At 39.1% G+C, this 15398-nt stretch overlaps 1 pseudogene; it reads left to right on the forward strand.

Moving 5' to 3' along the window:
• The first annotated feature begins 11454 nt into the window (after window positions 1–11454).
• The window catches only part of LOC124150280, a 73281-nt pseudogene continuing 69337 nt past the window's right edge, over window positions 11455–15398 (forward strand).

Raw genomic sequence — 15398 nt, forward strand, 5'->3', positions numbered from 1 at the left:
TCAAATGTTTCGAAATAACACATTTCTTGAAGTTTATCTGTTTCTAATTAAGGTGGTGGGGTAGTCTCATGTATAAAGTTATGGCTCGTCAAGCTGATAAGCCGGGTTTGAGTCCCAACACAAATACCATCAGAGCATACCATAATATAAAGGTTACCCTGATACTGCTTGGATATGGACTATGGAGTTTAACAACGAACTACAATCACCTCTCGAAGATTGTCTTCAGTGTACTCCACGACATGTTAGCAACCAGCATTTCCAACAGAAATAATATCGCATGAAATGAAAAATGCATTGGTCAGTGTAATGGACATTTCATTTTGCCTAGTCGTTTGTCTCCTTTTGGAAGTGTGTATCAAATTGTACCGTCTAACACAGACACGTAGGTGCGAAGTACGGGTGGGGGTGGGGAGGGTAGGCCCCCGAATCCGAATGAAAGTACAGTGATTGACTGTGCGTTTCGATGTACAAATAAAAACCAACAACCTCATGATGGCATGGGACAGACAACCACTATCAGGAAGATACACGAAGTGCACATTAATTTAAGACTAGGTTATCTGTGAGATGTTTTTATTGAATTAAAGGAGGGCTGTAGTTTAAATGGGGAGATAGTTCAGGTCAGTGCACATCTGAGGCAAGTGCAGGAAACTTAGTCAGCAAAGACATTCCTCGGGAATACGAGGAACAGGAGAATCCATGTTACAGAAGAAAATGGGAAAAACCAACACTGATTGTATTCTTTGTAAGGTGTTTGTCGTGCTTTCCAGGTCAAGTTTTACACGTGACTGTGATTGAATTGGGGTTAACGCCTATTTGGTGTACATGGAGTGTCAGCTTATGATAACGTGTCTCTGTTCGTTATTTACTGCGTGCTAGCTTATATAAACGCGCCAGTGGGTGTCGTATGGTGCGTGTGAGCTGATAGTAACGTATCAGTATTTGGTGTGTACAACATGTCAGCTTATATACTCTTACAAAAAAGAAACGCAAAGCCAGATTTGTGTGAGGTAGGAAAATACATTTATACGAGGAACCGTACAAGGTATTGAGCCAAAATGTTGTGGAGAGAACACTTGGTGATTGTAGTCATCTCAGTTATCGGTACATAGGAAACGTCCAAGGTGAAGGTCAGCTACCATCAATAACGCGTATGTTCTCCGTTGGAATCGATAGCGGCATGACATCTCCTGCCCATGGAAGAGACGAGTATGCGAATCACATCCTGGGGAATGGTAGCCCACTCGGCCTGCATCGCAAAAGCCAACTGTTGCAACGTCGGGGGTTGTGGCTGACGTCGGCGTAGCCGTCTATCCAATTGACCCAACAGGTGCTCTATCGGGTTCAAATCCGGGGATCTGGAGGGCCAGGGTAGAACATTAACGTTGTTGTGTAGACATGCTCTTGTGATCCGTGCTGTATGCGGTCGAGCGTTGTCCTGCTGGAATACACCGTTGCCGTTGGCTGCAGTTGGGAGGATGTGTGGTAGAAGAATTTCGTTGTTGTATCCTTGAGCCGTAAGATTGCCCTGGATATGGACCAAATCTGTCCTGCCATGGTGAGAGATAGCCGCCCACATCATAAAGCTTCACCCACAAACCTGTCCACTTCCTGTACCCAGTTCCCGGCGTAACATTCTCCCCGACGTCTGTATACCCGTGCACTTCGATCCCTCGAAGGAGGAGAAATCTTGATTCGTCGTTGAACCAGACAGCTCTCCATCGCAGGCCATACCTTGTGACACGAATGCAGTCGTTTTTGACGGTGTTGTCTACTCAATATGACGCGTCGAACAGGACGTCTTGCTCGTAGACCTGCTGCTCTAAAAGAGTTTCCCCGCCTCCGTGGTCTAGTGGTAGAGCGTCCGCCCAGAGAGCGGAAGGTCCGGGGTTCGATCCCCGACCGCGTCATACCAAAAGACGTTAAAAGATGGTACTTGTTGTTACCATGTCTGGCGCTCAGCATTAAGGGGCTAAAACAAGGACTGGTCGGCTCTAAGTCAGTATACTGTGTCTGAGTGGGGTATTCATGTTAAACTGCGGCATGGTATCTCAGTGAGTTAGCACTATAAATCGGCATCAGTCCGGACTAGTACAAGCAGCCACACACACACACATACACGTGCATGCACGTCGCTATATAAGTGCAATAATCATGGACGCGACGTTAAAAAACATTTCACCTCACCTCACCTAAAAGGGTTTTGTACTCTGGTCGGAGATTCTGCGCAGTCCGGGTATTTGGGATGCGGTTGAGGTGTCCGTGGTAGTCCTTTCACGTAGGTAGCGCAGTCATATGTAGCGATCTTGGGCGGGGTCTTGGTTGTTCTTGGTCGTCCCGACCTTGGCAAATCACGTGTTGAAACAGATCCCATAGCCTTGTGATGGTGCTGGACGCTACATTGAAAAACCTGGCTGCAGCTGATCGGGATTCCCTTCTGCCTTCAAGCGGCCTATGGCGTTGGTTCTTTGCACTTCTGTTTATCTTGGCATATAATTGAACTGTCTTTATTCGATTGAGGCAGATGCCAGGCCGACCCTGCACTTTAATACCGTTCATGGTGCTTCTGCACGTGTTGTCCATGCAGCTCCATGGCTCGCAGGTCCTTGTTGTCATCATTTTCATCCGGGAAATTTGTCGCTGACATGGTCCGCTTTTGTTGCCTTAATGGCCAAAAATGTCTGTATTGTAATTCTCTTTTTGAAGAGTATATTACTTTGTTAGTATTTGTTGTATACAGCGTGTCATCTTATATTAGCGACTCAGCCGTTTGTGTTCTTGAAGCATGTTCAACGATTACATCTAATTTCTGCTTGCCATGAATACATAGTTACCAATACCCGTCACTGTAACCTTCTCAAAGATGGTAAAATCAACCACAGACAACCACAGAAAAGATTCCATTGGGCGTAAAAGGCGAAATATTGGTACATGCGTGTATCACTGAAAATCAGTGATGACACCAGGTGTTCGCGAAAAGGGGAATGAATGAATGAATGAATGAATGAGTGAATGAATGAATGAATGAATGAATGAATGAATGAATGAATGGCATTTCTTCCAAAACATATATCGGAAATTGCTCAAAGCGCGTTGGTATATATGTTGATAGGAAAAAAGCTTCCAACTGAAGTATGAACTAAAAGTAGATTCCCCTTGTGTTGTCGAAATGCTTACAGACACCTTATTAATTATCCTTCCTCCATTAGATCTCATATTCAATTATTTGTTCTTCACATGTATTTTTTAACACATTCTCGGATGGAAAATGTATTTTCGGCTATCGACTCGATGGTTATGAGGATCACTATATCAATTGACAACTTCTCTGTCTCGAGGGGACCACGTCACTGTGCCCTCACCTATTGTTATAGGGTACAGGTGTAGTCAGCCGTGGTTAAGCTGGTAACAATAGGGGGATTACCTATAGTCTGTTGCATGTCTATATAGAGAAAATAACTATCTGCCAGATTCATAAAATTTCATATACTTTTCAACAGTACATTCGCTTTACAGAAGCATATATTTAATAAAATTTCATATATTTTATAATGATGGATTACGTATTGCATGAATGAATAAATGAATAAATATACATTTCAAATTCACTTTACAGCAGAAATATTCAGTTCACAATCCAACGTATTCAGCCACAGCATCATCTTCCACGTCAAGTATGACCCTATGTTCAGCTGCCACAATGTACAGTCTCATAAACACCCAGCGATAACATAAACAACATGTACGTTTATCTCTCAAGGTCGTTCAAGCTTCACGACACACATTATACTTAAGATACAGAGCGACCAGGTTTGAGTTTCTTTTGTTGTGAACATGTCAACATGACCTCGGTGATTTTGCAATACCTAGGGATTCACACACAGGAGTCAGCAGAGAATATTTCCTTGGACAAGTGTCACCCAAAGTATTTTCAAACTTTTTTAATCTTGCAGAAACATTTTTTAACTGGCAGAAGCTAAAGTATATGGAAATCAACAGTGCTGTTAAATAAACATGGACTTCTGTACAATTATAACATACAGTTGCCTATAAAAATATACATTGCCTGTAGTGGACAACATTGGTTTTGTGAAATCTTTTGCAGAAAGAACAAGGTTGGTACATGTGAAAAATTGTATCTGAAAAAATGAAAAAAGCGATAAATGTAAATCCTGGTTCTGTTTTATACTTGGTGACATGTACTTTGGTGTTATGTTTGCATACATGAATGTTTTGTTGGCATACATGGATGTTATGTTGGCATACATGAATGTTTTGTTGGCATACATGGATGTTATGTTGGCATACATGAATGTTTTGTTGGCACACATGGATGTTGGCATATATGGATGTAATGTTGGCATACATTGATGTTATGTTGGCATACATGAATGTTTTGTTGGCATACATGAATGTTATGTTGGCATACATGAATGTTTTGTTGGCACAAATGGATGTTGGCATATATGGATGTAATGTTGGCATACATGGATGTTATGTTGGCATACATGGATGTAATGTTGGCATAAATGGGTGTTATGTTGGCATATATGGGTGTTATGTTGCATACACGGGTGTTATGTTGAAAACATGGGCGTCATGATGTGATACACGGGTGTTATATTAAATACATAGGTGTTATGTTGCATACATGCGTGTTATGTTGCATGCATGGGTATAATGTAGGCATACATGGATGTTATGATGGCATCCATGGGTGTTATGTTGGCATACATGGATGTTATGTTGGCATACCCGGGTGTTATGTTGCATACACGGGTGTTATGTTGAATACATGGGTGTTATGTTGGGATACATGGGTGTTATGTTGAATACATGGGTGTTATGTTGGCATACATGGATGTTATGTTGCATACATGGGTGTTATGTTGAAATACATGGGTGTTATGTTGGATACATGGATGTTATGTTGGCAAACATGGATGTTACGTTGCATACATGGATGTTATGCTGGCATACATGGATGTTATGTTGCATACATAGGTGTTATGTTACATAAATGGGTGTTATGTTGGCATACATAATTGTTTTGTTGCATACATGCGCATTATGTCGCATACATTCATTTTATGTTGCATACATAGGTGTTATGTTGAAAACATTGGTGATATCTTGCATACATCAGTGTTATTTTGGCATACGTAGGTGTTATGTTACATAAGTTGGTGTTATGTTGGCATACATAATTGTTATGTTGGCATACATGTGTGTCATGTTGCATACATGCGTGTTATGTTGCATAGATGCATTTTATGTTGCATACATGGATGTTATGTTGCATACATGGATGTTATGTTGCATAAATAGGTGTTATGTTACATAAATGGGTGTTATGTTGGCATAGATAATGGTTATGTTGCATACATGCGTGTCATGTTGCATAGATGCATTTTATGTTGCATACATGGATGTTATGTTGCATAAATAGGTGCTATGTTGCATACATGCATGCGTGTTATGTTGCATACATGAGTGTTATGTTGCATACATGGGTGTTATGTTGGCATACATAATTGTTTTGTTCATACATGCGTTTTGTGATGCATACATGCATTTTATATTGCCTACATTGGTGTTATGTTGCATACATGGGTGTAATGTTTGTATACATGTATGTTATGTTGGCATACATGGATTTTATGTTCGGATATATTGGAGTTATGTTCGCATACATGGATGTTTTGTTGAATACATGGGTGTTATGTTGGATACATGGATGGCACGTTGGGATACATGCGTGTTATGTTGCATACATGGGTGCTATGTTGAATACATGGGTGTTATGTTGCACACATGGATGTTATGTTGAATACATTGGTGTTATGTTGGATACATGGATGTTATGTTGGGATACATGCGTGTTATGTTGCATACATTGGTGTTATGTTGCACACATGCATTTTATGTTGCATTCATGGGTGTTATGTTGAATACATGAGTGTTATGTTGCATACATAGGTGTTATGTTGCATACATGTGTGTTATGTTGCATACATGGGTGTTATGTTGAATACATGAGTGTTATGTTGCATACATAATTGTTATGTTGCATACATGTGTGTCATGTTGCATACATGCGTGTTATGTTGCATACATGGGTGTTATGTTGCATACATGGGTGTTATGTTGAATACATGAGTGTTATGTTGCATTCATGGGTGATATGTTGAATACATGAGTGTTATGTTGCATACATAGGTGTTATGTTACATAAATGGATGTTATGTTGGCATACATAATTGTTATGTTCATATATGCGTGTTATGTTGCATACATGCATTTTATATTGCATACATGGGTGTTATGTTGCATACATGGATGTAATGTTGGTATACATGGATGTTATGTTGGCATACATTGGGGTTATGTTCGCATACATAGGAGCTATGTTCGCATACATGGGCGATATGTTGACATATACGGGTGTTATGTTCGCATATATGGGAATTATGTTGGCATACACGGATGTTGTCTTGCTACCTGCAGTGCTGTCCTTCTTAAATCATCATATCGCCAACAAATGTCATTGTTGTACACAATGTCGAAACTGCGGTAATCGTCGCTGGTCATGTGTCATGTTTTCGGATGTACCCCGATTCACTTTGCACTTTCTTGATAGACGTGGTCTTTTCTGGCGACGTCCAAATGAGCTTCGAGCCAATGTCAACATAGGACTTCATGACGGATTTGTCGGAGGATGGGTCGGATGTTGGGTGGCATCTCTATGAGTGACCGGAACCCAGCGATATTGTGCAAGGAAGGGTCACAACATATTGACACTTTTTGTTGCTTTGTTGTCCCGTTTACATGGCGTGTAGATCGACGTTGTGTCTCTCAGGATGACAAGGCCAATATGAATCGCTGACGCTCAGCTCCAGCAGGACATGATAGTCATAGTCATAGGTGGCCAACCATGCTGTATGAACTTAGACAGCCGCTGCATAAGGTGTGGGACAGACTCGAAACCAAAAAAACCTCAAAAGGTGGTACAAGAGCATATTACAATAAATAAGTATGTATATGTACCAAAAGCAAACAAGATGGCAATTAGTAAACAACATGCGATTACCTAGCATTTTTAATACTAATGGACATTTTTTACAATAAATCTCGATAAATTCTTTAGATCCTGTGTGTTTGTTGTTGATAAAAGTTTTACAAATTTTATAATATTTGGCCATTCAGTATAACATGATGAGAGAAATGTTTGCCTCTCCCTTTTAAAAAAATTGCATCTGAATAAGAAGTGAAATTTATCAGCAAAAGATGGAGAATTACATAATTTACAAGTTCTATTTAACTTTGGAATATTTTTCCATCGGCCAGTCTCATTAGGTAAATTATGATTACAGGTTCGAAATCGTAGTATAGGAATTGCTAATTGATTTGGCAATAGAAGATATTTATCGAGAACCGGAGTTTCCTTTAAATGTTTATAATATAATCCTTTAGAACTAAAATTAACGTCATTTCTCCATTTCTGATAAAAATGATCTTTAAGTATTTGCTCTACTTCTGACACTAGCAACTTTGTTGTGCAAATTGACGGATTGTTAAATACATAAGATAATCCAATACTGTCTGATATATCCATAACACATCTAACCCAGGGATTTGTTGATGCAATAGTCTTATTCCTGTTAATGAACAAATATTGATATAACAGCTGTGAAAGTTTATACAATCCAGTTTGATATGTTAATTTGTGCCAGAAAGATATCATTCGTTTACAAATTATTATTCTTAATGGCAGCCTACCTAATTTGCCATATATCATTTAAAGATAGTTGGATACCTTAATCCTGTGATAAGTCTGAGGAACTTCAGGTGTATTCCTTCTATAATTTCTAAATTTTCAAAGCCCCAGATTTCTGAACCATAAGTTTATATTGGTAATACCATCGTATCAAAAGCTGATAATACACAGTCCAAAGGTGAATTTAAATTTCTTGATTTTTTTATCAGACAAAACATTGCTTTCAATACATTATCACTAACGGACTTAAGGCTTGATACTAGTTTTCTATTCCTGTGAAGTACAATTCTTAGATACGTATAAGTGTCGACAATATCTAGAGTTTTATGAGAATAGTGAAATTTATGTTTCTAATTTTTCGATGGACCTTATAACTTATAATTATATAACGCGACAAAACACTTTCCATATCCAATAGAAATCTCTACAGAAAGCAGAGTCGATTGTACGATTCCGACTATATCATGTGTGTGTTGAGGAATCACTGTCATCTAGTTATTATACCAGGTGTTCGCCAAAGTCTGGAGCTGCCTGGATATTTCAGGAAGGGAAAGTTGACTGTTGGAAAGTTGAAGTCATCCCTCTTGTCATAACAAATTCAACCTTTAAAATGATGGTTACTGTCGAGAGATCTTTAATGTGAGATGGCTACAGAAAGTCTCAGACCCAAAGGAAATCGATAGCGAGATGTTATTTGGGTGATTGTTTCGATGCTGTCGTCGCCTTGTAATTAATAGAGATGCTTAATTAGTCACATAGGTTCCGGTATTTGTCCATCATGACACAAACATGGCTTCATGGTCTCATTTATTTGGTAAAGAATCAAATTTATGAATCTCGACATGTTTCAAACACGTGACAGGCTGGAAGATTTTTAAAAGATATTTTAAACACTAGTAGAGGAGTGCGTGTGTTTGAAAGTCACTGTGTGACGAGTCTGTCTTGCCTGGCCAAAGAAGTTGTATCTCCTGAGATGATTAGGCGTAGTAAAGTTATGTGAGTATAAAATCTTGTAATGCATTATTTAATCCTTGGATGTGTGTGCGCAGGTACATGAATGTTTTGGGGAATAGTTAGGAGTAAAGGTCGTTGGACGCCTCACTCCTTGACAAAGTGACCCTCTCCTGACTCAGTGAGTCATCGCTAAACTGGCCATGACGATATGGAAATGCAATACACTTAGGTAACTGTTGTAGGATCCATTGACGCCCCAAACACAGTTACGACAATATGGATCCATCTCATGGAATAGTTTCAAAGGAGAAGATTTTGGAAGACATCTACCATAAAGAGCTCATAATGAACTTTGAAAACCTTAAATCCAATAAGGCAACTGACCTGTGACATAAGGCAAAGAACAGAGTGACTGACAATCTCCTGCTGCTTTACCGTGACAAGTCTATCATTTGTTGGATGATCTGGTTAGAAGCTATAAGATAACCTGTATCGTTTCAACTGAATTACGTTTGAAGTGTTAACCCTTAGTCCTGAAACCAATGAGTGTTGATTGTTTATATGCACTCGTTGCCACTGGTCTGCATGCTGGTGATTTAAAAGGACATAATCTAATGAATGCTTCTTGTGTTAAAGCTTCACGAACGACTGAATGATAGATAACAATAAATAAACAACGTAATTACAATAGGGCACATGGTCATTTTGATTTGGAGTCCTAATTACAGGCAAAGGACGTTTGCAACTTGTCTGGAAGTTTCAGTATTTTATAAATAAAAGTCGCAAAACCTTATCATACAACCATTTGTCAAAACTAGTCCGGTCAAAATAACCATGGACCAACAACCAATGTTTTAGTTGATTCATATTTAACAAGCCCTAACTTCGTAGTAAAAATCTAGAAAAATCTAAGTGGGGGAAAATTTTCAATTTGAGTCATCTTATACCATGGCGATTAACTAGTAATTTCACAGAATTGTTTTACTGAAATTCATTGTTTCATTTTCTTGTTTTTACTGGGGCGCTTGTCTTGATACTGATGAACTGTGCAATAGTCCGCCAAATATATCCACCGTCGGCTGAAAGTTTAGCAATATATGTTTGCATTTAAGATATCTATATACTTTGCAGAGTTTTTGTGACCATCCTCAGTAAAAAAGAAAACAACACCTTCAAATGAAATGCACCTCCAAAACATGACACTCAATTAGTTAAAATTATGTATTGATACATTTCGATGTCGACAAAACAGGTTCAAGCAGTTTTATTACAGTTTAAAGCATTGCACAATATACTCTCGAAATAGACACATGAGTCATGCTTTCCTCGGGAATAGCCAAGTACACTGAAAGTATCAATCAGTACGGTTGCGCTTATTCTCCTTCAACAAACCCGCTTTTCTTGTAATGACTGTGGTTTGCCTGTGTATGCCAGTCACTGTGTTTGTTTGTGCAGGTCAAGCCCGTCGAATACCGTGAGCATAGACTTTGCAGAGTAGGACTGAAGTCAGTTGAAATGTGTCTTATACAAGCCATGCTACACGGGCATAAACGCCCTTCAAGTTCTCCTGTGCTAAACGAGATGTGTTTGAATATTAAAAAAGGCTTTAATCTATAAATATAATAGGTGGTTCTAGACCACAAGGACAAACTATACAAGAGAACGTCATTGTGGTGTAGCATTTCAGTATCGGATTCGCTCATTCGACTCCTATTACCACGGACTTTAGTGCATTTATTACTGTTCATGCACCGAATCAAACAAGATGGGACAATTTTAAAACGGCATGGTTGAATGAATGCATTACTGAAAGGTCCTACCATTTTCTTATCAAAATCCCAAACAACTATATGTGTATATATATATATATATATATGTATGTATATATATATATATGTGTGTGTGTGTGTGTGTGTGTGTGCGCGCGCGCGTGCGTGTGCGTGTGGGTGTGTGTTTGTGTGTGTGGGTGTAAGGCGTGTATATACATTAGCATTATGTGGATTTCAAGTGTAATTCAAAATATATTACTGTCAGATTAAAATCGTACTTCACACATTTAAAAGGGTAGAATGTTGTCCTAGCTGATCGCTTCCCACGGCCGCCGATGGCGCAGTATTATATGTGTTGACAAAGAACATATCACGTGGAGCCTAGTTGTCTAAGGCCCCGCATGTCGCTGTGCACGGTTGCATCACATGAACATGTCTGAATTGTGGGTTAGAATTCCGGTGAGTTTGTTGTCAGCATAAACCCTGATTACTTCGTGGGATCGTAATGCTATTAAAACTATTTTAATTATGGAAATTACATGACGACAGAATCAAATGGCATCACTAATTGCTCTGCTATTGAAACTGTTAGCATGACTTTTTACACTTAAGACACTGCTTAATACTGTCACCAAACTGAAAAGTTTGAAGAATGATGTTGGATGATAAATAAAATCTCACCCTTGTGACTTTTGATATAATATATATATCAACACTCGTTGATCAAAGTGAATAAACAACACTTTTTCCATTTTTATCAACTCATGTTGATATATTTTATATCAAAAGCCACCCGGGTGAAATTATCTGTGTGTTAGAATGTCCTTTTGTGAAACCATGCATTAAAACTTTATCTTTGTACAGACCCGTAAATGAGATTAAGGCTCAACGTCGTTGCTAAAGAAAGTTAATTTCTTCTCTCTGCTTATCGCCAGTAGGACGTCACGTGTTGTCTCACCTTGGTATGGATTGGACAGACATATTAAGTACACATATACAGTATGGGGTGGGCTCAGCCGGTCTGGTCACGTGACAAGTTGCAACTGAAGAGTAGCAGTTTCAAGGCAGTGGCTGGCGTACTGCGGGGCATTACAGCTGGAAGCGGGCTCAATCAGCGTTTGGTCACGGCTGGTAAGTGTCGTTTATTCTCTTCTGCTGATATATACTGTTACACGTTTGTAAAGGTGTAAACCATATGTTATGATTTACCACCGCACACAAACCATTGAATCCATCCACGTGAATATGTTGTTGAAACCTCAACGTTTCAATTGAACACATTGAAAATTGAAAGGAAACAGTTTAGTGACGAAATTGCTGTTCGAACTCTTGGCATTTTGTTGTTACACAATATAAGGTTTGAACTTGATACCTATCTCAGATTTGTTGGTAGATATATCCAGATTCGCATGACTAGTAGGCTCTTTTTAAGAAATAAACGATGAGGTGGAGTTATTTGTCGTACAATAAAAAACAGCAGCGGGAATAAACCATGAAGGACGCAGCCGATCTCGTCAATGTCGGACAAGTCCATTTTATGATTAGGGGGTTGAGTCGGTATTTCCCGCACATTCCCAGATTCCTCACGTTTATTATCTTTACCTTTGTCATATATCTCCCGGTCTTTGATGCGATCTGTCGGCCTTTGCATCCTTTGAGCCTATTCTTTATTATCTTAAAGATGGACCGGGCAGGGCATTTGTACGAGAAGAGCTGCTCATAGTTCCTGACAATACAGTATTATCGCCCTAAATAACCATAAGCGTAGGTAGTTACACCATACTTATCAATCCATCTCTTTGTATCTAAGGGGGATAATGATGTCTTGTTCATTCTTAATCCATACATCCTATGATTGTAACTTCTTAAAGAGTTCATTTCATATTTGAATGTTCTACCGTTGAATAATGCTTCTTTATACTGTTCGTGGTTGATATGCTTTTCTACCACATACTACTTAACACCCTTAGCTTTTCTTATCTCTCCATTATCGGACTTCTTTATAGAATACATCTTAGGTCTTAATCCAACATACTCCGCTATAGGGGTCCCAGCACATTCATCCTTCATCTTACTAAACACCTATTTATTTACTACGTTGTGAAGTGGATTATCTTTAGGGTAATCGCTCGTGTTGTACATATTTATTTTTTCTGCCATATCTTTATACACATCCTCGGTTTGAATTTCCATCAACAAAGAATCTGTGTCGGTATATAACACCTCGCATCTATCGCCGTATTGCTTCTTAAGTTCGTTGTAATAAAAGTCATACATTAAGTGTTTTGACAAGTCAAGATTGCTAATACCAACGTACACCGGTCTGTTGAATTTTATATTACTCTTCTGCATATGCAACACGGCTAAGTCGTTATCAAATATCTTGCTTCTGTTAAAAGCCGGACTGGCTATAAGTTTCCTGAGTCTTTCTTCCTCATTAGATCTGACTAATGTAACATCAACACGCTTCCTTAGATTCTCCATAGTTTTACCAAATAATGAGTTGTTCATGAGCTTATATAGATTCTTTTCAAAATCGCTGGTAGCTATCTTTCTTAAATCTGTGTTCAGGCTATTTAGGGTTCCATCCAAGGGCTTTGATCAAACTTTAGAACTCTGTGTATTTTCTTTAGTTTCATACCTTACGATAGATATAACTGGAGATTTCTGTAGTGAACTATATATTTTGTCTTATCCATCAAATTTGGTACGAGTTTTTCTACGTTAGCTAACCTAGTATTACCCATCAAGGAGTGTTGATATTCCGACATCCAATCTTTATTAACCATTAATCTTTCGGGAGCCAGCGGATAACTGTTATGGTCTTTATGCAACGAATTTGGATATTCCAAGTCAACTTCTAGTATGTGCCCTTCATCAGAATCTGAGGGGATATCATTCACTTCGATATCATCGACCCACTCAAAACCACCCGTGGGTAAAGGTTGACTCATAGCCCATCCGTACAAATTGTTGGCGTCAAGATATAATATACGCGTGTCGGGGTTTACTCGGATCATATCCTTCCACTAATTTATTATTAGCCTTAGAATACCTTTTCGCTACCATTGATATACCAGCTCTTAATCCTTTCTCAATAAACAAGTGCATATCGTAATCTGTGAGAGTAGAGGAAAACTTAGTAGTTCATGACAACAAAAGCGTTTACCTCCCAATTTCAAAGGAAAGCGATGAAGCGCGAGCGAGTTGACAATGGAGAGGGGTACTTGAATGTGCGTTAGACTGTTGCAACCTCCCTAAAGATGTGGTAACAATGGGGACAAAGGATGGTATTGATACAAGCGGAGTGAAGGTGTTGACACAGGTGTTCGTCGTCTGCTAGCGGTTCCCCTCATCTTCAGCGGGGTAGATGCGAATAAGAAAAAAGTTCGTCTGCTTTAATAGTCGTCTGCTGTTTTTTTAGAGACAGTTGTACGCAACGAACATGTCTTAATTAGTCTATGATATCATTTTCCAAAATTAGATGGTATATAAAACGTTAGTCCTCGCAATAACTAATCATTCGTAGCACAGACCGTCTTCAGTGTCGCATCCATCTACATCAGGCATCGTGAGAAAGTAACATTGTGTAAAAATGACGAGTGAAAAAACGGTTTTTTACTCCTGGAAGTACATGCACCGCAAACCCGAACAGCTACAGGAAAACACAATAATTCAATCACCAGACTGGTTTCAAAATCGGAAAGAGTGTGTGAAAGATGCTGACAATATGTTTCAGCCAGACAATGATGATACAGCCAAAAGAATAATCATCAAGAAGATCAGAACATTCCCCTTATGTGTTGATGAACTAGATGCGCACCACACGCGCAAGCACGCTGAGGAACTGCTGTCGCTCTGTTACTGCTTGGAAGTGACTAAACTCATTTGTCAACTATCCGAGAATTGTGTTTTGGCTGTATGTTTGAAGCAGATGGTGAACAATCCCATACCTGTCGCTTGACGAAAGAGGAACAGGTGGACAAATACTTTACAATGTCAATGAATGATCTCAAGGATGTACCTGGTTAGATCGATGGATGAGCATTTTAGCTGATGACTCATCATTGAAAGATTCCTTTAATTTTGTACCTTATCAGTGTAAAGATTATCGTAACACGTATTTCAAAACCCCAGAATGGTTTGAACAATTGAAGCGACGTGCTGTAAAAATGTTAATATTTGAAAAACATTACTCCTCGTAGTTGAAAATCCTTGACTTGTGTTAATAGCTATTCGTATGGTAGTTGAATTCACATGACTTATTCTATACAATAAAGCATGATAGTATTGAACAATGCATGTGTTTGTTATCATTGCTGTGTATATAAAGAGAGAGTGCGCAGATGGGGCTGTCACAGTTGAATTTACCACACGACACAGAAACATGTCTAGTAAGTCAGATGTAACACCGTCGTCGTCTCGTCAGAAAGAGTTAGAGAGCTATTACTTTAATCCCAAGTCCCCGGGTGCGTATTACGGTGCCTCCAAATTTCAACAAAGTTTAAAAAGACGTGGTAAAACGTTGGGTGTGTCTAAGATAAAAGCCGAGTAGAGCAAGCACGATGCTTACACACTTCATAAGTCGGTGAATCGCAAATTTCAACGTCTCAAAGTACTCGTCAACCGAGTAGATGAACAGTGGGATGTGGACCTGATGGACATGAGTCGCTATGCTAAAGTGAACGGTGGTGTACGTTACGTGCTGATAGCCATTGACATATTGTCTCGCTATCTGTGGGTAGCCCCTTTGAAAAACCAGAAACCCGAGTCCATCGTTGACGGCTTTAAAGACATCCTATCGCACAGACGTGCACCTCAAAAGATCAGAGTGGACAAGGAACGGAATTTAAAGGGACATTCAAGGATTTTATAGAGCGTCAGTCGATCAAATT

Source organism: Haliotis rufescens, unplaced genomic scaffold (genome assembly GCF_023055435.1).
Source record: "Haliotis rufescens isolate VD_foot unplaced genomic scaffold, xgHalRufe1.0.p SCAF_14, whole genome shotgun sequence".
NCBI lineage: Eukaryota > Metazoa > Mollusca > Gastropoda > Lepetellida > Haliotidae > Haliotis > Haliotis rufescens.